Raw genomic sequence first — 27,226 nt, forward strand, 5'->3', positions numbered from 1 at the left:
ACCATGTATAGCTAATGTACAGAAGTTACTTACCTTGGGTGCAGCGCTCACTGGTTACCGCCACCATCTCTTACCTCTCTGCTATGTATCTAAGTGATGGCCAGTGCTACACAGGCAGTAGTGTCACAAGGGATAGGCATTGCCGACTTTTCCATTCCACATGAGTGGGAATATCACAGAGGAGGGGCAATGACAACACCAAGGCCTGCCTAATACAGACTGATGAAGTAGCATAGAGCAGTGCTGAACCCACACTGGTCAGGAGCAGCCCAGACAAGTAAAACCCTGTGTATTAGCCTAACATAGTGATCTGGTGTAACAGAACCACCCTGTTATGGAAGAGAAGAAATGTCACCAGGGATATCACCTTCCTGGCAAATACTGGTCAGCAACTCACAATAACTCTTTCCAGTCGCACCAGGCTTTATCTTCCTCCCCCCAGCACTGAGGCAGTCATAGGCAGCGCTTAGGTTGTTGTTAAAAGCAGACCTGTAAGAGACAACAATTAAGTATTAAAACCCATTTTTACCTCTACAGTATTTGTTAAACAGCATTTAATAAGCACCTGCAAACATGTATAACAGCACATCTGCCCCAATGACTCCACACTGGAAAGCATCATTCTTGTACCAATGTGGAAATTAGACATGAAACTGTCAAAGAGAAATGGAGTTAAAATACAAAACTAGGGTCTATTTTCTAAGCAATGTTAGGAGACAGAGTGAAATGAGATAAGGTACCAGCCAATCTGCTCCTAAATGCCATCTCACAGGCTGTTTGAAAAATGACAGGTGGGAGCTGATTGGCTGGCACCTTATCACTTTTCACTCTGTCCTAACACTGCTTAGTAAATAGACCCCTAGGTTTTCCCCTGACTCTGCATTACAGCTTTGTTATACAGTAAATTGATTCACCAAAAGATTCTAAAAATCTAAACCAGGCGCAAAAATATTAAACATGAACTGAAGATGTATCCTACTTAGCAGCTCCCAAGAGTATTTCTGGAGATACTCAGTACTGAACAAAACTAAAAAACCAATAAAGGCACATAGGGAGCGCTTACATGCTCCCTATGTGCCTTTATTGGTTTATTAGTTTTGTTATACAGTAGTAGAGTGTGAGAATTTCCTCTTCAGTCACATAACAGGGAAACACAGCTTGAAGTGGCTAAATAGCTGGTGAGAAACAAGCTGGAGAGAGAGAGAGAGGGAGAGAGAGGGAGAGGGCAATGGAGAGACAGGGAGAGGAGGGGGAGAGGGGCAATGGATAGACAGGGAGAGGAGGGGGGAGAGGGGCAATGGGGAGAGACAGGGAGAGGAGGGGGGAGAGGGGCAATGGGGAGAGACAGGGAGAGGAGGGGGGAGAGGGGCAATGGGGAGAGACAGGGAGAGGAGGGGGGAGAGGGAGAGGGGCAATGGGGAGAGACAGAGAGAGGAGAGGGGCAATGGGGAGAGACAGAGAGAGGAGAGGCAATGGGGAGATACAGGGAGAGGGGCAATGGGGAGAGACAGAGAGAGGAGGGAGGAGAAGGAGAGTTGGGGAGAGACAGGGAAATGGGGAAGAGATGGAGAGAAAAGTAAAACAGCACAGCCAGCCAGGGATGACTCCTAGTACACAATAAGGTATACTGTATGATGTAGCTGACCCCCACTGTGAAAGGGAGCAGCTCTGGGTGTCCAAACCTAGCTGTGCTGCGGGTCCATGTAGAATTTCCCATGCTGATGTCACTGGCAGGAGCTCCACCTCCCTGTGACATCCTGTCTGATCAACCAACCGGAATACCCAGCAGGCAGCAGTGCACAGTGGTCCAGCCCTGCATTAGACACTGAATGCTCCGTCCCCCAGACAGAAGGCTCCGCCCCCACATTGAAGGCTCCGCCCCCTCCGAGTACCTGGACTCTCATCAAGTCAATATAACTGTTTAATAAAGTGCAAAGAAAAATAAATAAAATATTAATTAATTGATTACAGGCTGTGGGTGGCCTCAGCCTCTCATGATTTATGTTAGAGGACTCCAGTGGAAAATGCAGGATTTCTAGAAGGGGGTTTCCAAATGCTTGATTTTAGAGCGAGTGTGGCCAGTCCATGAAGAGGGCATAATTAGCACTAATCCAGCTTTAATATGCATCATACAAAGTGTATTGTGTGTCATAATTCCAGCATATACAGGATCACAGGAAGTCATTAGATGCAGCAGTAGTGCCATCCTGCCTGAGTTGAATGTTTTTATTTTAGATGTGGACACCATTCCAGAGCATTGGAGCAAGTCTGGGAGCCTGGAGGAGCAGCAGAAGAACCCAGCACTGCCCTGGACATATATGTACATATTGGGCTCTATAGCAGTGCATGTTTTCCAGATCTCCTAGTTGGTGCACAGGTTATTTATTACTGGCTGATACATGTTAAAAGATCCACAGGTGGTGCTAATTATTTCATTTGTGATACTAAGAACTATTATGTTACTATTTCTACTGTGGTCATGGTGTGGGCTGGGTACGGGGGTTTCCAGGCAGACGGAAACCCTCCCTGCGTTTGCCTATGTACTCCCGTTGCAGAAAGCAGCAGCGCCATAGGCCCCGCCCCCCCACATTAAAGGACGGGGCTCTGAGACAGTGGCCCATTTGGGAATACCTCAAGGGACGTGGCTAAACAAGTTTCTTGGCTCCTAAGCTGTTTCTTCAGAAGAAAACTGCTGCTGCTCGGCTGGACTGGCCCATCTGGCCATCAGCCCTTCTGGCATGTGCTAGAACTGCTATATGGCCAGTTCAGCCATGACTGCAACTGTGATTAAAGTATGGGGGCCCCGGAGAAAGGGGAGCCCAGGGGGATGTGCTATCAGTCCCCCTCCCCCCAAATCCAGGTCTGTGGCTGCAGACTGGAAGGCAGGTAGAGAATACTGCCTGCCCAATCTGATTGTGTGCAAATCACAGGCACAGCAGCCAGGGAGCATCTTTCTCTGCCTGTCTTTCAGCCAGCTGCCCTATGGACGGAGCGAGTGGCCAAACACTCCATGAAGATACCCCCTGGCCCAACCTGCCCCTGCTTAAAGGCCCCTAGAATTGTGGGGCCCTGGGCAGCTGCCTGGATGTGCCTATAAGCGAAGATGGCTCCTCCTAGGGATAGGATAGGAAAACATCATCTATGACATTGGCTTTTGCACATGGTCAGTAGACCGCGCATGCGCAGGAGTCCGGAAAATTTAAATGTGACCTCTGATGCAATCAATTCACTCCTAACACACTGCTGGAATGGGCTCCATCACACTCTTCCTCTTTCCTCTCCTCAGGCTCACCCAGTCTGACCATGTGGTTCTTCTCTCCAGCCCCTAAGCGACAGTACGCTAACCTGCTTCCTCTCTCACCCAGCGATTACTGTTTAGAGTTGCATCTACTAACCCCACCTGTCCTTGCTCCCCAACGGCGCAAATTGGTGTCTTAAAAGGACTGGAATGGAGAACACTGCTGATGAGTGGTCAGAGCTGCTCCAGGTGCCAGGGACTTGAGGCTGCATTTACTAGGAAGGAGGAACTGGAAGCGATTGTTGGTGATTGACAGGTAATGTGATAAATGAGAGGGGAGTTCATGATTATCCTGATTTCCAGTTTGTTAGTACGAAAATGCAGCATCCAGAGGAAACCCACACAAACACAGGGAGAACATAAAGACTCCATACAGAAAAAGCCTTGGTCAGGCATTGGATTTACGACCTCAGCGCTGAAGCAGTAATGCTAAACCCTACACTCACTGAGCTGTCCTTTCATTTTGCTCATAAAAAATATATTGTTAATTATGAGCCTAATTCAATTAGAAGCGAAAAGTCAGTCGGCTGAATTTTCGCCATCATCTGAGCTTTTGGGTGCGAAAAAGTATCGTGCTCGTCCCCGCTTATCCCCGTATTCAATTCCAAATCAGCAAAAACGGTACCCAGCGAAACTGAAATCAGCTAAAAGTTCTGTCATTTTTGGGGAAATCAGACTGACACCCCCCAAAAGATGCTCTGACATGGGGGGGGGATCATTCTGGATACCCCCGAATAGCCCTGCCTGCAAGTATTTGGGGTTTTTAAATGGTATATAGCGTTTTCACAGATGTGGCGAAGAATAGCATTTTGGAGTTTTTTTGGGGGAAAATAACTACTCCCATCAAATTTGGGGTACATGAAAATGGGTACTAGCATATCTTGAAGTTGCTAATATGAAGTTTAAAAAAACTTGAAAAATGCACCTGACGCAACTACTTGCAATCAAAAAAACACCTGGGGCTTACTTGGGGACCCCCCCGAGTCTATTTCGCTAGTTTTCAAGTCTGTCCCCCAACTTTGATTTTTTTTTTTTTTCACCCCTAAAATGAAAGTACTTTTTTGGGGTGTCCTAAGGTACTTTAAAAAACATTTGGCACAGATTACCTTTAGTGAACTGTCCAAAGGGTGCTGGGTGGTTTCGGGAAGTCTGCACCCCAAAACCCCAATTCTGCACTTTTTCTCGCCACCTATTCATAGGTGATGCTATTTCGCCAGGTCTGATGCATTGACATTTCGCACTGGCGAAAAGTTGGAATAATTGAATACGGGGATAAGTTCAAACCGGCGAAAATTACATCATTGGCGAAAAAGTATCACGGAAACGGACTTTTCTTGAATATGACCCAGTATGTTATAACACCAAAGGAACACACTTGAGTGAATTATTATTATTAGTGGTCAGCCATAATGATTAAATACAAGTGGCACTATCTATGGTACCCTATAAGAAATAGACCCAAGAGTGCTACAGTTTCTTTTAGATTTGATTCAACAGTCCAAGATAGGCACATGCCCACTTTGGGGGAGGATTCCTACTGACCGGAAACTGATTAGCTTCAGCGCATATTAATCTTCCCATACCAATGCTATTTCCATCAAGATCCATGGCAACTGCATCATATGCAACACATTTAAACAGTCATGCGCTGCATATTACTCTCTTCATGTGAGGAGCAGACCGCTATTGATGACAGGGACTTCAGCTTCCAGGAACTGGTAAAGCTGTTCATCTGTGCCAATTGCTCCTTTATAATATAATGTATTAAGGGCCTGATTCATTAAGGATCACTATTGCAATTGCAGCTCCTTAATCGCACGCAGGTCTGCTGCGAAAATATGCTAATGACTGCAATCGTAATACCGTCACACTGCCAGCATAGAGACGCCCACTGCCTCCCACTACCGCTATCTCACATCCGTAATACCTTGCAAACCTTAAACATCGGTAACATCAAGTACCATCGGCCCCTCACGCAAAATTAAAGCAGCCCTGACCCTAATTACAAATTGCTAACCTAGTTGCACGCAGTAAGTACTCAAGCTGCGTATGCAATCTCACTGGCTAATGTATGCACGCCCAGGCAATGGATTCAAACGGACAGACCACCCCCCGTCACCACCCCCAAACGCTCACTGCCTGTCAATCACTGTGTGGTGCCTTCACGCGCTGCGAAGCATACGCATGCACAGTACGCAATCATCGCCCGTCTGCATATGCTTTAGCAGTTGCACTGTACACACAATGGACCTCATTCAGAGTCGGTCGTTGCGGCCGCATGATCGTACGCCAACGATGTTCGATATACTGCGCATGCGTAAAGTTCGCAATGCGCGTGTGCAAACTTGCCGCTACGATCAGAAATTTCTCTCTCCTTGAACACAGCCAGGTCGGTAGCTTCAGTGACAGATGGAGGCGTTTGTGGGTGGTAACAGGGGAAGGTGCTTGAAAACGGGGGAGTGGAGATCCGAACGCAGGCGTGCCTCATTATGCGAACGGCCTTTTATGGGAGTGCATACGGATTATGGGAGTGCATAATTAACAAAGTAGCATCATGGCACATGTGACATGGGAGGTTTTTACACTGACATGATCGTAGAGCTTAAGAGAGGGTAAGGTCAACCTTAAGCTCTACGACCAGTTCCGATGGTCCCCGATGGTCTCGATTAATCCTTATATGCCTGGAATTGACGTGCAATGCGTACGAGAAGGGGCCGTATTTTTTTGTCCTCCAACCGCTTCCTCCCCTTGGTCGGCCAGCTACCGATCCGAACTTAGGGACGCAACTTACGAGGGAATCATTTGAATATCCGGCCCCTTTTCCCGTACGACCGTGCGGCCGCTTCGACCGACTCTGAATGAGGTCCAATATATCTGTGAACAGCCCTGGCATTTGAAGCACACAGGCGCTCCTGCTGTGCACTTTATGCACAAAAACATGCCTGTGCTAGTAAAATGTGGGCTATCACTAGTGTTCACTCTAGGGCCCTGATTCAGAGGCGCTCGCTATTTGTGAGTGCTCGCTCTGAATCAGGGCGGGACGGCTTTTTCTTTTGCCCGGCCTCCAGGCCACTCGTTAAGCTGTGGGTGACCACCCACAGCTTTAGCGGGCGGCCTGGCGATGGTTGCGTTTATGGCGACCATCGGGCTTGCGAGGAGGCCCTTGTCTTAGGGTCTCAGGTCTCGCAAGCCCGAGTGGACTCCCTGCTCTAATAGAGCAGGAAGTCCACTAGTGACATCACGAATGATGTCAGTATTGCTGCCCACAAACGGCAGGCGTTCCTTCGGGAACGCCTCAGTTTGTGCAGCCACCCCCCCCCTCCCGCCTACAAACGGGGCGAGCTGTCGATCAACATCGACAACCGCCCCGTTTTGTAGCGAGCCCCGGAGCGAGTGAAGTTCTCACTCGCTCCGGGGCTCGCGCACTCCACTGGCCGACCATCGATAGCGCTCGCGAGCGTGTCTGAATCAGGCCCTAGGTCCGGCAGCAGGCAGGGTGCCGGATCAAGAGACAGGGCACTTCTGCGCGCTCCTTTGGCACGCGCGGCTGAAAAGGGTGCATGACCAAAGAAAAGGGGGCGTGTCTTTATTGCACGCCCCCTGTTCATCACTCCTGGGGGGCGTGGCCGGCACTTACGGACATGCCGGGCAGCCCCCAAGCGCTAGGGTCACTGTGAATGGATGCCGGGTGCATGCACCCAGTGTGCGCGATTTATTTAAAGAGCATATATTTTATCACTCTGCCATGTTAAATTATTTAACATGACAGAGTGATAAAATATATATCTTTAAATATATCACCCCCCTTACACGACAGTGATAAGACAGGGGCAGGAGGACTATGGGAGACAATGAAGGCGCTGGGCGCCAGCACTGAAGGGGCTCCACCTCAAATCACCCACAATATATTCACCACAATTAGGGCCTGATTCAGAGCCGAACGCTCTGACCAGAGCGCTCGCTCTGAATCAGTGCCCTCCTCCATGAAAATGGAGCGGCCTCCTGGTGATGTCAGTGGGGCCGGCTTCAGACGGTAGGCGTTCCCATGGGAACGCCTCTATCTGGCAGGCACGCCCCCGGCACGCCCACCAAAGGGGGCGTGCTGTCAATCAACATCGACAGCACGCTCCCTTTGGTGCGATACCCGGAGCGATGGAGAGCCCGTCGCTCGCCGGGTCTCGCGCATGCGCACGACGGAGCTCCCTCCGTCGTGCGCATGCGCAGTGGGGGAACATCGACCCACTTGCAAGAATGGGGGGAGGCACCAAATGATAGAATGGAGAATGGGGGGGGCACCAAATGATAACTTGCCTCCGGGCGTCTGTGATGAACTGACAGGGAGAGGCAGTGGGTGACATAAAAGATGACGGAGAGAGGCAGTGGGTGACATAGCGGATGACGGGGAGAGGCAGTGGGTGACAGAGGATGACGGGGAGAGGCAGTGGGTGAAAGAGGATGACGGGGAGAGGCAGTGGGTGAAAGAGGATGACGGGGAGAGGCAGTGGGTGACATAGCGGATGACGGGGAGAGGCAGTGGGTGACATAGCGGATGACGGGGAGAGGCAGTGGGTGACATAGCGGATGACGGGGAGAGGCAGTGGGTGACATAGCGGATGATGGGGAGAGGCAGTGGGTGACATGGCGGATGATGGGGAGAGGCAGTGGGTGACATGGCGGATGATGGGGAGAGGCAGTGGGTGACATGGCGGATGACGGGGAGAGGCAGTGAGTGACAGAGGATGAAAGGGAGAGGCAGTGGGTGACAGAGGATGACGGAAAGAGGCAGTGGGTGACATAGTGGATGACGGGGAGAGGCAGTGGGTGACATAAAAGATGACAGGGAGAAGCAGTGGGTGACATAGCGGATGACGGGGAGAGGCAGTGAGTGACAGAGGATGACAGGGAGAGGCAGTGGGTGACAGAGGATGACGGGGAGAGGCAGTGGGTGACATAAAAGATGACAGGGAGAAGCAGTGGGTGACATAGCGGATGACGGGGAGATGCAGTGGGTGACATAGCGGATGACGGGGAGAGGCAGTGGGTGACATAGCGGATGACGGGGAGAGGCAGTGGGTGACATAAAAGATGACGGGGAGAGGCAGTGGGTGACATAAAAGATGACGGGGAGAGGCAGTGGGTGACAGAGGATGACGGGGAGAGGCAGTGGGTGACAGAGGATGACGGGGAGAGGCAGTGGGTGACATAGCGGATGACGGGGAGAGGCAGTGGGTGACATAGCAGATGACGGGGAGAGGCAGTGGGTGACATAGCGGATGATGGGGAGAGGCAGTGGGTGACATAAAAGATGACAGGGAGAGGCAGTGGGTGATGGAGTGAGAGAGAGGCAGTGGGTGATGTAAGGTAGAGGGTCACAGGGAGAGTGTGACGGGGAGATAGTGACTCCGAGAAGAGGCAGAGGGTGACAGGGAGAGGCAGTGGGTGACATGGCGGATGACGGGGAGAGGCAGTGGGTGACAGAGGATGACGGGGAGAGGCAGTGGGTGACAGAGGATGACGGGAAGAGGCAGTGGGTGACATAACGGATGACGGGGAGAGGCAGTGGGTGACATAAAAGATGACGGGGAGAGGCAGTGGGTGACAGAGGATGACGGGGAGAGGCAGTGGGTGACATAGCGGATGACAGGGAGAGGCAGTGGGTGACATAAAAGATGACAGGGAGAGGCAGTGGGTGACATAGCGGATGACAGGGAGAGGCAGTGGGTGACATAGCGGATGACGGGGAGAGGCAGTGGGTGACAGAGGATGACAGGGAGAGGCAGTGGGTGACATAAAAGACGACGGGGAGAGGCAGTGGGTGACATAGCAGATGACAGGGAGAGGCAGTGGGTGACAGAGGATGACAGGGAGAGGCAGTGGGTGACATAGCGGATGACGGGGAGAGGCAGTGGGTGACAGAGGATGACGGGGAGAGGCAGTGGGTGACAGAGGATGACGGGAAGAGGCAGTGGGTGACATAACGGATGACGGGGAGAGGCAGTGGGTGACATAAAAGATGACGGGGAGAGGCAGTGGGTGACAGAGGATGACGGGAAGAGGCAGTGGGTGACATAACGGATGACGGGGAGAGGCAGTGGGTGACAGAGGATGACGGGGAGAGGCAGTGGGTGACATAGCGGATGACAGGGAGAGGCAGTGGGTGACATAAAAGATGATGGGGAGAGGCAGTGGGTGACATAGCGGATGACGGGGAGAAGCAGTGGGTGACATAAAAGATGATGAGGAGAGGCAGTGGGTGACATAGCGGATTACGGGGAGAGGCAGTGGGTGAATAGCGGATGACGGGGAGAGGCAGTGGGTGACAAAAAAGATGACGGGGAGAGGCAGTGGGTGACATAGCGGATGACTGGAAGAGGCAGTGGGTGACATAAAAGATGACAGGGAGAAGCAGTGGGTGACATAGCGGATGACGGGGAGAGGCAGTGGGTGACAGAGTGAGAGAGAGGCAGTGGGTGACAGAGGATGACAGGGAGAGGCAGTGGGTGACAGAGAATGACAGGGAGAGGCAGTGAGTGATAGCGGATGACAGGGAGAGGCAGTGGGTGACATAGCGGATGACGGGGAGAGGCAGTGGGTGACAGAGGATGACGGGGAGAGGCAGTGGGTGACATGGCGGATGGCAGGGAGAGGCAGTGGGTGACATAGCGGATGACGGGGAGAGGCAGTGGGTGACGGAGTGAGAGAGAGGCAGTGGGTGATGTTAGGTAGAGGGTCACAGGGAGAGTGTGACGGGGAGATAGTGACTCCGAGAAGAGGCAGAGGGTGACAGAGGATGACAGGGAGAGGCAGTGGGTGACATAGCGGATGACAGGGAAAGGCAGTGGATGACAGAGGATGACAGAGAGAGGCAGTGGGTGACGGAGTGAGAGGCAGTGGGTGATGTAATGTAGAGGGTCACAGGGAGAGTGTGACGGGGAGATAGTGACTCCGAGAAGAGGCAGAGGGTGACAGGGAGAGGCAGTGGGTGATGTAAGGTAGAGGGTCACAGGGAGAGTGTGACGGGGAGATAGTGACTCCGAGAAGAGGCAGAGGGTGACAGGCAAAGGGTGAGGCAGCGGCTGATAGAAAAAGATAGTGGGAGGTGGTGAGGCAGTTCAGTGACAGGGAGAAGGTAACAGGTAGAGGCAGTGGTCCATGTGGGGAGATGCAAAGGGTGACAGGGAGAAGGTAATGGTGAGAGGCAATAAGTGATGGAGAGAGGCAATGGGCGACACCATGAAATGGGTGACAGAGGGGAGGCAGTAGATGACAGAGTATGATGGTGAAAGGCAGTGTGTGACAGGGAGAGGTAGTGGGTGACGCCTGGTAGAGGGTGAAAGGCAGTGGGTGATGGGGAGAGGCTGTGGGTGATATATAGGAGGGCACTGGGCTAGATGGAAAGGGGGCAGTGAGATGGTGGTGGTAAGGAGGGGGACACTAGGCTGGAAAAGGCAGTACACTGGACTGAATGAGGGGGGGGCACTGACTGGACAGTCTGGGTATTCTTGCTGAGGGGAAGTTAGATGGGACAGTGGGCTGACTGGGGAGCGAAGGGGAGAGACAATGAGCTGGCAGGGTGGGAGTCACTGCAATGAGGTGTCCATTGGTTAGGGGGACTGGGCAGGATGGGAAAGGGCAGAGAGATGAGGTTGGTAGGTGGGAACACAAGGCTGAATGAAGGGGGTCACTGTGACTGGCTTGGGGGTTCTAGGTGGGGAGCAGTGAGATGGGTGCAGTGGGATGGTTGGGGAGGGAAGGTGGGAGACACTGGGATGGGGGGTCAGTTATGGTGGGGAACACTTGTTTGGAGAAAGGGTAAACACTGGCATGGGAGCACTAACCTGCTGCTGTTCCATTTCTGCCTGGCCCCGCACACTTGCTGCAGCACTGAGCGCTCACACGGCAGCCTCCTGAGCAGCCCTTTAGCTCCAACCACTGCTGCTGAGATGTGGGAGACTGGATCTCATCTGGTGTGCCCATGGCTTCCTTTCCCTTGTGGTGCGGTACACAGATTTTTGAAACTCCACCCGCCGAATTGAGTGACAGAGGGGAGCTAATGGCGTTGATAACCCCTGGCCCTGAGCCCCGCATCCTCAAACCCGGCAGCGTCTCATTACGTCATGACGCAGCAGCGTAATGACGCGCCCGCACATAACATTGGGCAGTGTAGCAAGTTGCCAGCTCATAGGAGCTGGCTAAATAGCCTCCAGACGCACAGGTTCACATGACCGCCTGCCGCGTAATGACGTCATGACGCGGCCGTGTATTGACGTCATTACACAGTGATGCAGCCGCAGTGAATGTAAAAAAAAACAGGGTGAATACTGCAGTGCCGGCGGTAAGCCTGACCTCAGCCGCATCGGCCCTTCTGGCATTTGTCAGCTTCAGACAGAACAGCAAAGATGCACGCAATCAGAATCAGATTCTACTTAACATTTATCCATAGTGCTCCAGATTTTTAATTTAGCCTCCCGCTGCCCCGCAATGTATGCTTCAACTCCCGCGGGTCCAGAATGGGACGGAGGGCGGGGTCTGCGAAGGGCACATCATGACTTAAAGTCCGGCCACCGCGGGGTTGTGGATAGCGGTGGCCGGTCTAGCAAGCAGCAGGGCTGGAATAACGGCGGGGCAATGGTCCCCCACACAAGCTCAGTTTCAGCCTCCGATGCCTGAGAGCAGTTACCGCCCCCGACATCACAAGCCCAGCGCTTGGATTCTACTTCTGAATGCATAGTGCATACAGAGCGGCTCCCGAGACCCTTATGTTTCACATGACTTCCGTGATACATAAGGTGCTCAGAAGCTGCTCTGTATGCACTATGCATTCAGAAGTAGCGGCAGCATGTTCGGGACGCCGGGCTATCATCAGGAGAGGAGCCCGCCACAAAAGGTAAGTACTCTGTCATATTAATTCTGATGGAGCATACATTTTAATACTGGGGGCATAATATTAATGTTAGAGTGCACTGTGGGGTATAATGTTAATACTTAAGGGCATACTATTCATACTTTGGGTAATATGCGGCATACTGGGGGCATTGTGAGGCATAACATTTACTACTGGGCATAAAATTCTGGAGGGGACACTGTTAGGGATAATATTTAATGTTGGGGCACTGCGGAGCAAAATATTCTGAAGGGGCACTCGGGCATAATATTTAATACTGGGGCACATAATTTAATTCTGTAGGGGGCACTGTGGCATAATATTTAATATTGAGTGACAATAGACACACCCATAGGCGGAACTAGACACGCCCATTTAGGTGGAACATGACACGTCCCCTGAGCGGCGCGCAGCACATTCTGCTGCCACCTACCATCTCCCTGAAACTAGTTTTCAAAAGTAGGCAAGTATGCATTTATCTAGCACCTTCTAGAAGATAAAAGCTAGATTCTGATTGGTTGCTATGGGCAACATTTCCACTTCTAAAAACCCACACTTTAGTAATTATACCCCTAAGACTCTCCTCAGTATTTGTCATTTCTGATAACGTGAGTACCATAATATAAGCATTACAACTGGGTGGGTTTGAACACATACCATGTTTTGCACACACAATAAACTTGCTGGTTTAGAATTTGGCCAGCAACATTTCTTGGCATCTTTGGCATTCAGCAACCGTATGTAAAATATTGCAGCCACAGTTCAATCTGCCATTCCACCAACTGTAGCCAGAGGCAGTAACCAGGTAGAATTCCACCCTTTTAGTGTTTAGTGGATAACAAGTGCCACATCCATCACATTTCTATGTCTATTTCATATTTCTCCTAATTGTCATGGAAGACTAATTTCTATTTCTCATGAATGTGGGCAAATGTTGACAGGAATTACTAACTGAAGCATTATTGCGGCTGCAACCAGGGATATATTAAAGAACTGCCAGCTATAACTTTTATACGATACATAATCACCGGCACTCAGTCAGACTGATTTAGTGTTTGGGTTCACAGCTTCTGAAAAATATTCTCTGCATACTGTGCAATGTGTATTGGACCTATATTATGCATGATTATGTATAAATCTTTATATCTTTTTTATCATTTAGATTCATTATTTTGCATTGATTGGTTTATTAATGGCACATATGCATTTTTATATTTATTTTCACTGATTTGACTTATGTATTAATTTATTGTAGTGATGTGTACAGTGGATTAGTTACACACCCATTAATAAGGGATTAAGAGATTCTCCCCAGCGCTGTGTGTTTTGGATATGGATTTGGGTCTTTTGCTGGCAACTTTTATCACAGCAGCTAGGTGTATCTGTCCCTCTATTTTGTATTTGTAATTTAAACCTCATTATTGTTACATATTGGTTTCCATAGCACCATAGGTTATTTTCTTTCTTTTGTTGTTATGGCCATTTATTAGGACTGAGAAGAATTAGAGATGTGCGGTTCGGTTTTACTTGGATTTACTCGGATATGTTCGGATCTCAAAAACAACATCATATTTGCTATCCGCCTGTCACGTGTTTTGGATAGCCAATAAAATAAACCCTAACTAATCCGAACTTGTGATTATTTTTTTCGTTAAGAACCGAATAAAACCGAACCCGCACATCTCTAATAAGAATATCCCTTAGCATTACTCACAATTTAAATTGTTTTAAGCTTATTAAAAATCTAAAAAGCTGGCTAGTAAAAATGAGGCTGATCTAAGAATGTAGATCAGCCTCAATACTATCTCTCGGAATGGGATTGAAATTCCGGCGGCGGTTCAAATCCCGACAGCGGATGCCCGACATGAAGAGATCCCGACTGGGGTAGGTAAGTAACCATATCCCTCCCTTAGTGGTGGCTGGCGGCCTCTGCGTTCCGGCGTCGGGATTAACATAGGCGTCGGTATTTCGATGCCTATGTTACATCCCTTGCTGGGATTCCGCTGTCGGCATTGAGACCAGCGGCCGCATCACTACATACTCTATCGCTCTACAGGCCTGGGTTCATATGGGTGCATGACTTGCCCATGTGTGTGCAGGTAGCCAGCTCACGCAGTGGAACTGAAATCCCAGGATTGGGCTTTTGAATTCTGCTAAATGACAACAAATAAATAGTTTAATACTAGATAAAAAATATGAGATATGGTAAGAACTTACCTTTGTTATCTCTATTTCTACGAAGTACATAGGGTTCCACAGGATACCTTGGGGTATAGGTGATGACGTCAGGCATCGGGCACCATAGAGTTACGTTTTCAGCCTCCCAAGATGCACTAGGGTCCCCCTCCTATACCCCGCACCCCGAGCCAAGGCATCTCAGTTACGTACCAAGCCATAGGCCGGAGGAAGATAAGGAAGAGAGAGAAAAAAGATCTGGATACACACAAGAATCACATTCTCACCAGAGGGAGACGGAAAAACCGGTGACCAGAGTAAAGCCCATCTGCAGCACAGGTGCGACAGGGCGGGAGTCCTGCGGAACCCTATGGACTTCATAGAAATAGAGATAACAAAGACCTCTACGAGAGCCGCCCGACTGCGAGTTCCTCCTTGCCTGTTTATGTAGGCCACGGTGGTAGCGTTGTCCGACTGGACCTGCACCGGGCGACCCTGGAGAAACCGCTGTGCCTGCTGGAGAGCATTGAAGACCGCACGGAGTTCCAAGATATTTATTGGAAGCTCCACTTCTGTCGGCGTCCACCTGCCCTGGAACAAGTGTGGACCCGAAACTGCTCCCCAGCCCCGAAGACTGGCGTCCGTTGTCAACAGGACCCAATTTGGAACCCAGAACGGACGTCCCTTGTTGAGGTGGGTCGTCTGTAACCACCACGCAAGGGACAGGCGAACCTCCTGGGTGAGCACAATCGTCTGGGACTTCAAAGACTGAGTCAGCCCGTTCCACTTGGACAGGATCAGGTGCTGCAGAGGTCTGGAGTGAAACTGGGCGTATTCCACCATGTCGAACACCGACACCATGGAGCCCAGTAACCTCATCGCCGAGTGTAAGGACACCCGGCGGCTGTGCAGACAACTGCGCACCCTTGACTGTAAAGCAGAGATCTTGTCCTCCGTCACGAAGATCCTTTGCTGTCCCGAGTCCAATAAGGCTCCAAGATGCAGAATCCTCCGAGACGGGATTAGAGTGGACTTCTGCCAGTTGATTAGCCAGCCGTGCCGTTGCAGCAGTGCAATGGTCAGGTCCAAGTGGCGTAACAGGAGCTCTGGAGATCCTGCCACCAATAACAGGTCGTCCAAATACGGCAACATGCGGACTCCCTGCAGCCGCAGAGAAGCCGCCATGACCGCCATCACCTTGGTGAAAACACGTGGTGCTGTTGCCAGGCCAAAAGGTAACGCCCGAAACTGGAAGTGGTCGCTGCGGATTGCAAACCTGAGGAACTGTTGATGGCGCCAAAGAATAGGGACATGCAGGTAAGCGTCCTGTATGTCCAATGACACCAAGTAGTCCCCAGGTTCCAGCGCCAGAATGATGGACCGTAGGGTCTCCATCCGAAACTTCGGGACCCGCAAAGACTTGTTGAGTGCTTTGAGGTTGAGAATCGGACGATATGACCCATTGGGTTTCTGTACCAAAAATAGATTTGAATAGAAACCCTGGCCCCTCTGGGAGAATGGAACAGCCACTATAACTCCAGCCTGGAGCATAGTGTGCAATACCTTCCACAGCTCCGTAGCCTTGTTCCGGTCTGATGGGAGACCCGTGGTGAAGAAGCGAGCCGGGGGTCTGTGCCGGAAGGAGAGGGCGTATCCGTGGGAAACCACCTCCAGAACCCAAGTGTCTGTCGTAGTGGTCGACCAACACTGGGCGAACTGTAGCAGGCGGCCTCCCACCCTGGGATCCCCCAAAGGGAGGCCCGGACCGTCAGGCCGCAGGCTTGTCATCTGGCTTGGGGGCCGGACGTCTGGTACTCCATGCCTGCTTCCGGGGCTTGACCGATTTCTTAGGGCCAGCCTGTCGAGGAAACGACTGTGGTTTGGGCCTGCCCTGGGCCCTAGATGACCGAAAGGACGATGGTCCCGAACCAGAAGGAGCAGCGGCCGACGGGAGACAAGCAGATTTGGCTGCCGCCAGCGTGGCCACAATCTTATCAAGATCCGGACCGAAGAGAACTTCTCCGGTAAACGGCAACGCTTCCAGACCTTTCTTGGAATCTGCGTCCGCCTTCCAGGATCGCAGCCACAAGGTGCGACGAGCAGCTACCGCTGCTGTAGAAATTCTAGACACCAGAGTACTAATGTCTAGAGCCGCCTCGTTGATGTAGGTGGCCGAATCACGGAGATTGCCAATCAACTCCGCCTGTTCGGCCGGACAGTCGGATTCAAAAGAAGCCTCTAATGAATCCGCCCAGCGCTCCATCGCTCTGGCAACCCAGCAAATGGCCATAGCCGGCCGTGCTGCCCCCCCTGCAAGGGAATAAGCGGACTTCAGGCAGATTTCTACCTTGCGGTCCGTAGCATCCTTAAGGGAGGACATGGATGGCATCGGCAATGTGGCACTACGGACAAGACGGGTCACGTGAGAATCCACCTGTGGAGGGGATTCCCACTTAGCAAAATAATTATCCGCGAACGGATAAGCCACCGCCAGGCGTCTCTGCGGCTGGTATCTTTTGCCAGGTTGTTTCCACGCCTCCTCTAAATGGTCCACCAACTGACCCGAAAGAGGAAAGACTGTGGCATCGCCCTTCACATCTTTGAAAAAGGCATACTTAGATTTAGCCGCTGGGGGAACTTTGTCCTCAATCACCAAGGCTGTGCGGACCGCCCGAATAAGTCCAGGAATATATACTTTGGACTTAGCATCAGCGTCCTTAGTATGGAGAGGTTCCTGATCGTAAGGATCCAGAATCTCCCCATCATCAGACGTCCCTTCGTCATCCTCATAAGGAGCGGACAGAGACGCCACCGGCCTTTTATGAGGCCACATCACAGACTCCCCTTGCAACACATCCGACAAGTGCTGTACAGAACTCGTCAGGGAGTTAACCCACGCTGGCTCCTGAGAACCCGGGAGCGGGGAAATAGGGAGACTGTGGGGTACCACCAATTGTCGTGGGAACCCCTGCATGGGTGACGACACCACAGACTGCTGGGACAAACCCCTCGGAGTAAACGCGGGCTGCGGAGCTAACTGGCCCACTAAAGCTGTTAACGCCTGAGCGAAACAAGCCCAGGGCGGCTCCTGTACCGGTGCTGTAACCGTAATAGGCCGCGCCATGGACAAACACTGCCGGCAAAGGCCCTCCGCGCTACCCTCCCCCTCCGCTAACGGTACTTTACACGTGGTACACTGTAGCCGGAGGGGAAAATCACTTTCAGACATGATGGCACCACGTATGTGACCTCTCTCACCAATTAAGTATTAAATAGGCGAGAGACCACCCTGCAGCACCGCACCGCAAGGGCTTTAGCAGAAGAACAGGGACAGTAATAAAGCTGACAGTTTAGAGAAGAAAAGTTACAGGCAGCAGCGCTAGCACAGTCACATACAATGCAGAGAAATAACAATTCCTGCACTAACAGCGCTGATTACTCAACTACACAGACACAGGGCCTGGTAGGACACAGCGCTGCATACACAGACCTGAGCCACAGCGGAGGAGAGGTATGCGGGGGGACCCAGACCACGATGCTTCCGTCCAGCGCTTCCAGCAGCGTTCACCATGCGTTCTGGAGAAGATGGCCGCCGAGGAGCAGAGAGGAGGCTGGCCTGGGGGAGGAGCGCTGCCACAGGACCAGTCGGCAGCATACAGAGAGGGCTGTGTGCAGCGGGGGAGGCGCCGGCTGTGAGACAGGGAAGGCGCGCTCCCCTGGCATGCATTTAACCCCTGGGACGCCGCAGCGCTACCGCTCTGCTGCGGTCCGCTGTCCCAGGGGGTAGTGGAAGCGCAGGTTGGTCGCCTGGCTCCACGCTGCAGCCAGTCCCCAGGGAGCCCCCTGCCTGGGGACTTAGGACCATGTGATCAGCGGGGACCCACCGCGGGACCCCGCTGCTTACCTCTGTCCCCCTTGAATCCGGCCATGGTCCGGAGCATCTGGGGTCACCGCTAGCTGTGACCCCAGACGCCCACCAGCATCCCCGGATCAGTACCGGCGTTCTGGTACCGGCGGGGTGTAGGGAAGACAGCATGGACGTCAGGACTGACTTTCCATGCTGTTCATCCAGATGTGCAGCCACAGCTGCATGAAGAAAAAGCTTCAGGGGCTCTTCTAGCCCCCACTCCAACAGGTGCACCCGACTCCGGCCGGGCACCAAACTAAACTGAGGTGCCTTGGCCCGGGGGCGGGGTATAGGAGGGGGACCTAGTGCATCCTGGGAGGCTGAAAGCTTAACTCTTTGGTGCCCTGCGACTGACGTCACACCTATACCCCAAGGTATCCTGTGGATACCCTATGGACCCTGAAGTAGAAAGTACTTTTTTGGGGTGTCCTAAAGTAATTTAATTTTTTTTTTACACAGATTACCTTTAGTGAACTGTCCAAAGGGCGCAGGGTGGTTTTGGGAAGTCTGCACCCCAAAACCCCAATTCTGCACTTTTTCTCGCCACCTATTCATAGGTGATGCTATTTCACCAGGTCTGATGCATTGACATTTCGCACCGGCGAAAAGTCAGAATAATTGAATACGGGGATAAGTAGAAACCGGCGAAAATTACGTCATCGGCGAAAAAGTATCACGGAAACGGACTTTTCGCTTCTAATTGAATAGGACCCAGTATGTTATAACACCAAAGGAGCACACTTGAGTGAATTATTATTATTAGTGGTCATCCATAATGATTAAATACAAGTGGCACTATCTATGGTACCCTATAAGAAATAGACCCAAGAGTGCTACAGTTTCTTTTAGATTTGATTCAACAGTCCAAGATAGGCACATGCCCACTTTGGGGGAGGATTCCTACTGCCCAGAAACTGATTAGCTTCAGCACATATTAATCTTCACATGCCAATGCTATTTCCACCAAGATCCATGGCAACTGCATCATATGCAACACATTTAAACAGTCATGCGCTGCATATTACTCTCTTCATGTGAGGAGCAGACCGCTATTGATGACAGCGACTTCAGCTTCCAGGAACTGGTAAAGCTGTTCAATTGTGTCAATTGCTCCTTTATAATATAATGTATTAAGGGCCTGATTCATTAAGGATCACTTTTGCAATTGCAGCTCCTTAATCGCACGCAGGTCTAATATGCTAATGGTTGCTATCGTAATGCCGTCACACCGCCAGTATAGAGACGCCCACTGCCTCCCACTATCGCTATAACACATCTGTAATACCTTGCAAACCTTAAACATCGGTAACATCAAGTACCATCGGCCCCTCACGCAGAATTACAACAGCCCTGACCCCAATTACAAATTGCTAACCTAGTTGCATGCAGTAAGTACTCAAGCTGCGTATGCAATCTCACTGGCTAATGTATGTACGCCCAGGCAATGGATTCAAACGGACAGACACGCCTGTGTTTTACCGACCACCCCCCCGTCATCACTCCCAAACTCTCACTGCCTGTCAATTTGTGTGGTGCCTTCACGCACTGCGAAGCATACGCATGCACAGTACGCAATAATCGCCCATCTGCGTATGCTTTAGCAGTTGCACTGTACACACAATATATATGTGACCTATGGGGGTGATTCAGCTTCAGACAGAACAGCAAAGCTGCACGCAGTCACAATCAGATTCTACTTAACATTTATCCAAAGTTGCCGACCCTCCCGATTTTAGCAGGAGGCTCCCGAAGTTTAATTTAGCCTCCCGCTGCCCCGCAATGTATGCTTCAACTCCCGCGAGTCCAGAATGGGACGGAGGGCGGGGTCTGCAAAGGGGACATCATGACTTAAAGGCCGGCCACCGCGGGATTGTGGATAGCGGTGGCTGGTCTAGCAAGCAGCAGGCCTGGAATAACGGCGGGGCAATGGTCCTCCACACAGGCTCAGTTTGAGCCTCCTATGCCTGAGCTGCCTCCCCCCCACCATCACAAGCCCAGCGCTTGGATTCAGCTTCTGAATGCATAGTGCATACATTCCGTGATACATAAGGTACTCGGAAGCTGCTCTGTATGCACTATGCACTCAGAAGCAGCGGCAGCATGTTCGGGACGCCGGGCTATCATCAGGAGAGGAGCTCGCCACAAAAGGTAAGTACTCTGTCATATTAATTCTGATGGGGCATACTTTTTAATACTGGGGCATAATATTAATGTTAGAGGGCACTGTGGGGCATAATGTTAATACTTAAGGGCATACTGTTCATACTTGGGGTATTATGTGGCATACTGGGGGCATTGTGGGGCAACACTGTTTTTCAACAGTGAAAAAGTATATTGGGAATATTATGTAAACTGTGTATTTTCAATGTGCTGGGCTCGCCCCCAGTGTGATTAAAAACGGGGGTGTGACACAATGTTAATTACTGCAAATGTCATACCAAAGGCGTGCGCATGCCATCCACTCTTTAGCTTGACTACAGATATATTTTGGCTCTTTCCCTCTGACTGGTTGGCCACGCCTGTGCTAGAGGATAAAATAAGGTGCCTATGGTAACAAACACTGAAAAATAAGGTACACTTCAGAGTCATAAGAAGGCCTTTTTCAGGGAAGAAGTAATGGGCTAAGGCCTTACAGCTGTTTTGCAGCAATAAAAGAGAGGCTTCCCTGAGCCATGAAGCCCCACCAGTGGCCTACTGACCACTAGAAGGTCTTATGGACCAATTCATCAAAATGTGAAGTCTTTGGTTTATCATGCAGGGTATTTGCACGCTGACGAGTAGCCAAAAGGATGGTTCCTCAGTGTGTGGGATTTACTAAGTGGTTCAAAATTTAAAAGGGCAATGCTTGGAATAGCAAAACATCCTATGTTTTGCTATTAAAAGCGTTGCCCTTTAAAATTTCAGGCTTAAATAAATTGAGAACTGGCTGCTTTTACAAGTCAACACTTAGGGCCTGATTCAGACCCGCTCGCAAGTGGGTCGATGGTGGGCCATTGCGCAAGCCACGTAGCAAGTGAGAACTCCGGGGCTCGCTACAAGACGGAGCGGCTGTCGATGATGATCGACAGCTCGCCCTGTTTTGTAGGCGGGTAGGTGGGGTGGCTGGACAAACGGGGGCGTTCCCGATGGAACACCTGCCATTTGTGGGCGGCCCTACTGACATCACTCGTCATGTCAGTAGTGGACTTCCTGCGCTATTAGAGCAGGGAGTCCACTCGAGCTTGCGAGACCTGAAACCCTACCACAAGTGTCTCCTCAAAAGCCCGACGGTTGTGATAATCGCGACCATCACCTGGCCACCCGCTAAAGCTGTGGGTGGTCACCCACAGCTTAGCGAGCGGCCTGTAGGCCAGGTAAAAGAAAGAAAAACAGGCCGCCCTGATTCAGAGCGAGCGCTTGCTATTTGCGAGCGGCTCTGAATCAGGCCCTTAATCCCCTGTGACACCACCTGTCACATGGAGGAGGAAGTGTGATGGGGCCCTTTTGATGGATCTTGAGTTGGCGATATTTGGCTGCCACCAACAACCGAAAGGGCTACCAATTTTTTTACAAAACTACAGTGGGAATAGAACAAGACAGTTGGCTTCAAATCATGTTATTGCCAGTAGAGTCTCCACACTTACACCCCATTGAGTTAGGATGGACTGAACAGAAGGGTGGAAGCAAAGCAACATACATGTGCAACATCATTTGTAGGAACTTCTGTAACAGTGTCAGGAAGAATTTCCAAACAATATGTGATTTCCATTGTAGGAAGAATGCCACAGGGGTGTTCAGTGGTTATATCTGCAAAAGGCAGCTACTTAGAGGTGTCACAAATTCAGATTACATTTTCTCAAACAAAACTATTCTATCATTTATTTTATCTTCAACTGCTTATTTGTTCTATGCTTTAATTTCAGAGTACACATGGGATGGTATTTAATTCTCTGCGCAAGGAAGTAGCTCCCGAGGTAAGTGCCCGGAGCTATTCAATTGTAGTGTTCCTGCTAGGATGTTTTTAGCGGGTTGCCGCGCCCTGCCCGATTTCTAAAGGGCAGAATGCACCCTGCCCTCATAGCTGAGCCCCGCTAAAACAGCCTGCGGGTACCGTCCCACCCGTGGGCCGCAGCGTCCCATGGGTGGGGAAAATAGTGATGGAGCGATCGCTGCCGGTGAATGGATGCCAGACGCATGCGCTCGGCTTCTATTCACTGAGATAGGAACGATTGGGGCAGCTCGGCATGTCCGTAAGTGCCGGGCACACCCCCAAGAGTGTTGAAAAGGGGGCACGTCTTAAAGACACGCCCCTTTTCTCATTGCCACGCCCCCTGTTCGGGTGCACACAGGTGTTCTTCTTTCTAGGTTCGGCGTCGGACGTAGAATGAACACTACAATTGCAAGCGCTGCAAACCAGCGACTAACGGATTTCTGCTCACACTGTCATTAGGGTGCAAGCAGAAATCTACGCTACTGTATCTAGTGGCTCAGGGCTAATCACGGTGTTGCCGAATTTTGTAACCGTATCGCGCCTGGCACCAAAGTCAGAAAATGCAGTTTATAGCAACTATGCACCGGGTATTAGCCGTGGTAAACTGCATCGACTTGAGAGAAGGGCCTGATGCAATCAATTGAATATCTCCGGGCACCTAACTCGGGAGCTACATCCCAGCGCAGAGAATTTAATTCCCCCCTCTGAGACATTAAATTATTTACATTTCCATAAAAACTTGAAAACTTTTCACCAGTAGTGTATATATGTATATAACAAGAGATATGGTAAGAACTTACCTTTGTTATCTCTGTTTCTACGAAGTCCATAGGGTTGACCTTGGGGGTATAGCTGGATCTGGATTCACGGGCACCACGAAGCTAAAGATTTGCTGCTCCCAGGATGCACTGGGTCCATCCTCCTCTATACCCCGCCCCCGAGCCACAGGCACCTCAGCTGGTAAGCAGCCAAGGCCGGAGGAGGAAAAACAGATAGAAGGAAGACTGGAACACACAAGAGCCATACTCACAGATAGGCACACGGAAAATCGGTGACCAGCCACATACCCCATATGAAGCCAGGTGCGTCAGGGCGGGCGCCCTGTGGACTTCGTAGGAATAGGAGATAACAAAGGTAAGTTCTTACCATATCTCTTGTTTTCTACTTCAGGGTCCATAGGGGGTTGACCTTGGGGATGTCCCAAAGCAGTTCAACTGAGGGCGGGGATGCTCCTGTGCTGAAAGGAGAATCCGGTGCCCGAAGGATGCATCCTGAGAGGCGAAGGTGTCAAACGCATAGAATTTCAGAAAAGTCTGGATAGAAGACCATGTGGCCGCCTTACACAGCTGAACAGCTGAGGCGCCACAGCTAGCAGCCCACGAAGGACCCACAGACCGATTAGAATGAGCCTTAACAGAGGCCGGAACAGGCAAACCCTCCAGTGCATAAGCCTCACAAATAACCCAACAAAGCCAATGGGCCAAAGTTTGTTTGCCAGCAGGCCAACCCCTCTTGTGAAAACCAAAGAGGATGAACAAGGAATCCGACTTCCGAATGAAACTAGTCCGGTCTACATAAACTTTGAGAGCACGGACGATATCCAAAGAAGCCTCACCAGCCGAGAGGTCAGGTGACTGAAAAGCAGGCACAACAATTTCCTGATTAATGTGGAATTTAGAAACCACTTTAGGTAGAAAACCCGGATGGGTGCGAAGCACCGCCCTGTCCAGGTGAAAAATCAGAAAAGGAGGACGACAGGAAAGTTCTCCCAATTCTGACACCCTCCTGCCCGAAGCAATTGCCAGGAGAAAAACAGTTTTAACCGTCAACCACTTGAGTTCCACCAACTCAAGAGGTTCAAATGGAGGACCCTGTAGGGCCCGAAGCACCACCGCCAAATCCCAAGGAGCCACAGGAGGAACAAAGGGAGTCTGAATCCTGAGAACCCCCTGGAAAAAGGTGCGGACATCTGGCAGAGTAGCAATCCTACGCTGGAACCACACAGATAGTGCAGACACATGAACTTTCAAAGAAGCTAGGCGTAAGCCTAGTTCCAAATCCAAACCAGACTGAAAGAATGCCAAAACCCTACAAACACGAAACACCTGCGGATCGTAGTTTCTGGACTCACACCACTGAAAATATGTATGCCACACTTTGTGGTAAATCCTGGCGGAAGCCGGCTTGCGCGCCTGAAGCATCGTGCTGATGACAGAGATGGAAAAACCCCGGGACCATAAGACTGATGTCTCAAGAGCCACGCCGTCAAGGACAGACGACTCAGATCCGGGTAAAGGCAGGGTCCCTGAGACAACAGGTCCCGACGTTGAGGCAGAAGGAACGGAGCGTCGATGGAAAGGCTCCGAAGATCGGAGTACCAAGGACGTCTGGGCCAAGCCGGAGCCACCAGCAGAAGTGTGCCGCCGTCCTGTTTGAATTTCCGAAGGACCCGAGGCAGCAGGGATATCGGAGGGAATAGATACGCCAGCTGACAGCGCGTCCACCAGGCTTGCACCGGCGTCTCTCGTCCTGGATCCATACACAGGTAGCTTGTGATTGTGACGGGAGGCCATGAGGCCCACCTCCGGCAGTCCCCACCTGTCCACGAATAGTTGAAATACCTCTGGGTGAAGCGACCATTCCCCAGGATGCACGTCATGAGGCTGAGGAAGTCCGCCTCCCAATTGAGGACTCCTGGAATGAAGACTGCCGAGATGACCGTAAGGTGGCACTCCGCCCAAGCCAGGATGCATGACATCGCTGCTTGACTGCGAGTCCCCCCTTGATGGTTGATGTACGCCACTGTGGTGGCGTTGTCGGATTGAACTTGCACGGCCCTTCCTTGAAGAGCGTGACCGGACAACTGGAAGGCCCTGTACATGGCCCGAAGTTCCTGAATGTTGATGGTGAGAAACGATTCTTCCGCAGTCCATCGGCCCTGAAGTGAAAGTGGACCTGTCACTGCACCCCAACCCCGGAGACTGGCATCTGTCGTGAGCAGAACCCAGTCCGGGATCCAAAAGGGGCGACCCTTGGAGAGATGAAATGTCTGAAGCCACCAAGCTAGCGAAAGGCGCACCTCTGGAGACAACACCAGCATCTGAGTCCTGATCCGGTGTGGCAACCCGTTCCATTTGGGTAGCATCAGCCCCTGCAGGGGCCTGGAACGGAACTGGGCATACTCCACCATGTTGAATGCCGACACCATGGTCCCCAGAACCCTCAGCACCGAGTGAACAGACATTCGGCAACTGCGCACCCGCAGTTGTAAGGAGGAAATCTTTTCCGGAGTCAGAAAGATCCTTTGCTGATGAGAATCCAGCAAGGCTCCCAAATGAACCATCCTTTGTGATGGAATCAGGGAGGACTTCTTCCAATTTATCAGCCACCCGTGCGCTTGCAGACAAGCGATCATCAGGTGTAGATGATGTAGAAGTGCCTCCAGAGAGCTTGCCAACAATAGGAGGTCGTCCAGATACGGTAGAAGCTGTATACCCTGGCTCCATAGATGGGTGGCCATGGCCGCCATAATTTTGGTGAATACCCTTGGAGTCGTGGAGAGGCCAAAGGGCAGAGGCCGAAACTGGTAGTGGTGTTGACGTATAGCAAACCTCAGATACCGTTGGTGTGAAGGCGCTATAGGAACATGAAGGTAGGCGTCCTGGATGTCCAGGGAGACCATGTAGTCCCCAGGTTCCATAGCCAGAATACTGGAACGCAAAGTTTCCATCCTGAATTTGGGATCTCTGAGGAACTTGTTCAGCAACTTCAAATTGAGGATAGGTCGATGAGACCCATTGGGTTTCTGCACCAGAAACAGAGTAGAATAGTAACCCGTCCCGCGTTGAGAAGGCGAAACGGGAACAATGACACCTGCTTTCAGCAAGGACTCTATTGCTTCCTGAATCTGCAAGGCCTTGGTCTTGTCCTGAGAAAGACTCGTGCAGAAGAACTGATGGGGAGGTCTGTGACGAAAGGAGAGGGCGTACCCCTGAGAGACCACTTCTCGAACCCAGGCATCTGTGGTGGTGTTGTACCAGCAATGTGCAAATTGAAGAAGTCGGCCCCCCACTCTGGGATCCCCAGAGTGAGGCCCGTCCCATCAGGCAGAAGGTTTATCCTCCGGCTTGAAAGAAGGACGTCTAGCACTCCACGCTTGTTTCTTAGGCTTAGGGGCGGCCTTGGTCGCCAACTGCCTCAGGAAGGACTGTCCCTTGGACTTTCCCTGAGTACGAAAGGACCGAAATGCAGATGTCCTAGCCTCTGAAGGTGCAACTGCCGAAGGTAGAAAAGCTGATTTAGACTTAGCCAGGGTATCCACAATTTTGTCCAGGTCTGGGCCAAATAATATTTCCCCGTTAAAGGGTAAGGCCTCCAGGCCTTTCTTGGAATCTGCATCCGCTCTCCAAAAACGCAGCGACAAAGTCCGGCGAGCAGACACCGCTGCAGCCGATACTCTGGAAGTCAGGAGACTGGCATCCAAATACGCTTCTCCAATATAGGAAGCGGCATCCCTCATCTGTCCCACTAAAGCTCTCTGCATTTCCGGAGGATCCTCTGGAAAAGTATCTTCCAGTACATTGGCCCAACTCTCAATGGCCTTAGTCATCCAAGAGATGGTCATGGACAGAAATAGACCAATTTTAAACAAGTCTCCACTTTCCTGTCTGTGGCATCCTTTAGGGATGAAATGGATGGCAAAGGCAAGGTAGCGCTCTTGATTAAGCGAGTAACATGAGAATCCACCACGGGCAGGGTTTCCCACTTTTTGCAATGACCAGCAGGAAACGGATAACTAGACGCTAAACGTTTCTGCGGCTGGAACCTCTTACTAGGCGACTGCCAGGCCTCCGCCATATGATCAATCAGCTGGTCAGATAGGGGAAAAACCTCCTTATCTACTCCTGCGACGCAGCGTCTGTAGGAGAACAACGAAGGAGCCGCGGAGCGCTCAACTTCCTCATCAGACATGACAAAATATATATATTATAC

General features: G+C 51.2%; 1 long non-coding RNA gene across 1 annotated transcript in view; it reads right to left on the bottom strand.

Moving 5' to 3' along the window:
- Positions 1-415: 415 nt before the first annotated feature.
- Positions 416-27,226, bottom strand: part of LOC148517642 (uncharacterized) — a 30,780-nt gene continuing 3,969 nt past the window's right edge. The window contains exon 3 of the long non-coding RNA XR_015879280.1: positions 416-489. This is a non-coding gene — a long non-coding RNA (uncharacterized LOC148517642). The remainder of the gene's footprint in view (positions 490-27,226) is intronic.

Source organism: Taudactylus pleione, unplaced genomic scaffold (genome assembly GCF_031769625.1).
Source record: "Taudactylus pleione unplaced genomic scaffold, aTauple2 ptg000214l, whole genome shotgun sequence".
In the NCBI taxonomy this organism is placed as follows: domain Eukaryota; kingdom Metazoa; phylum Chordata; class Amphibia; order Anura; family Myobatrachidae; genus Taudactylus; species Taudactylus pleione.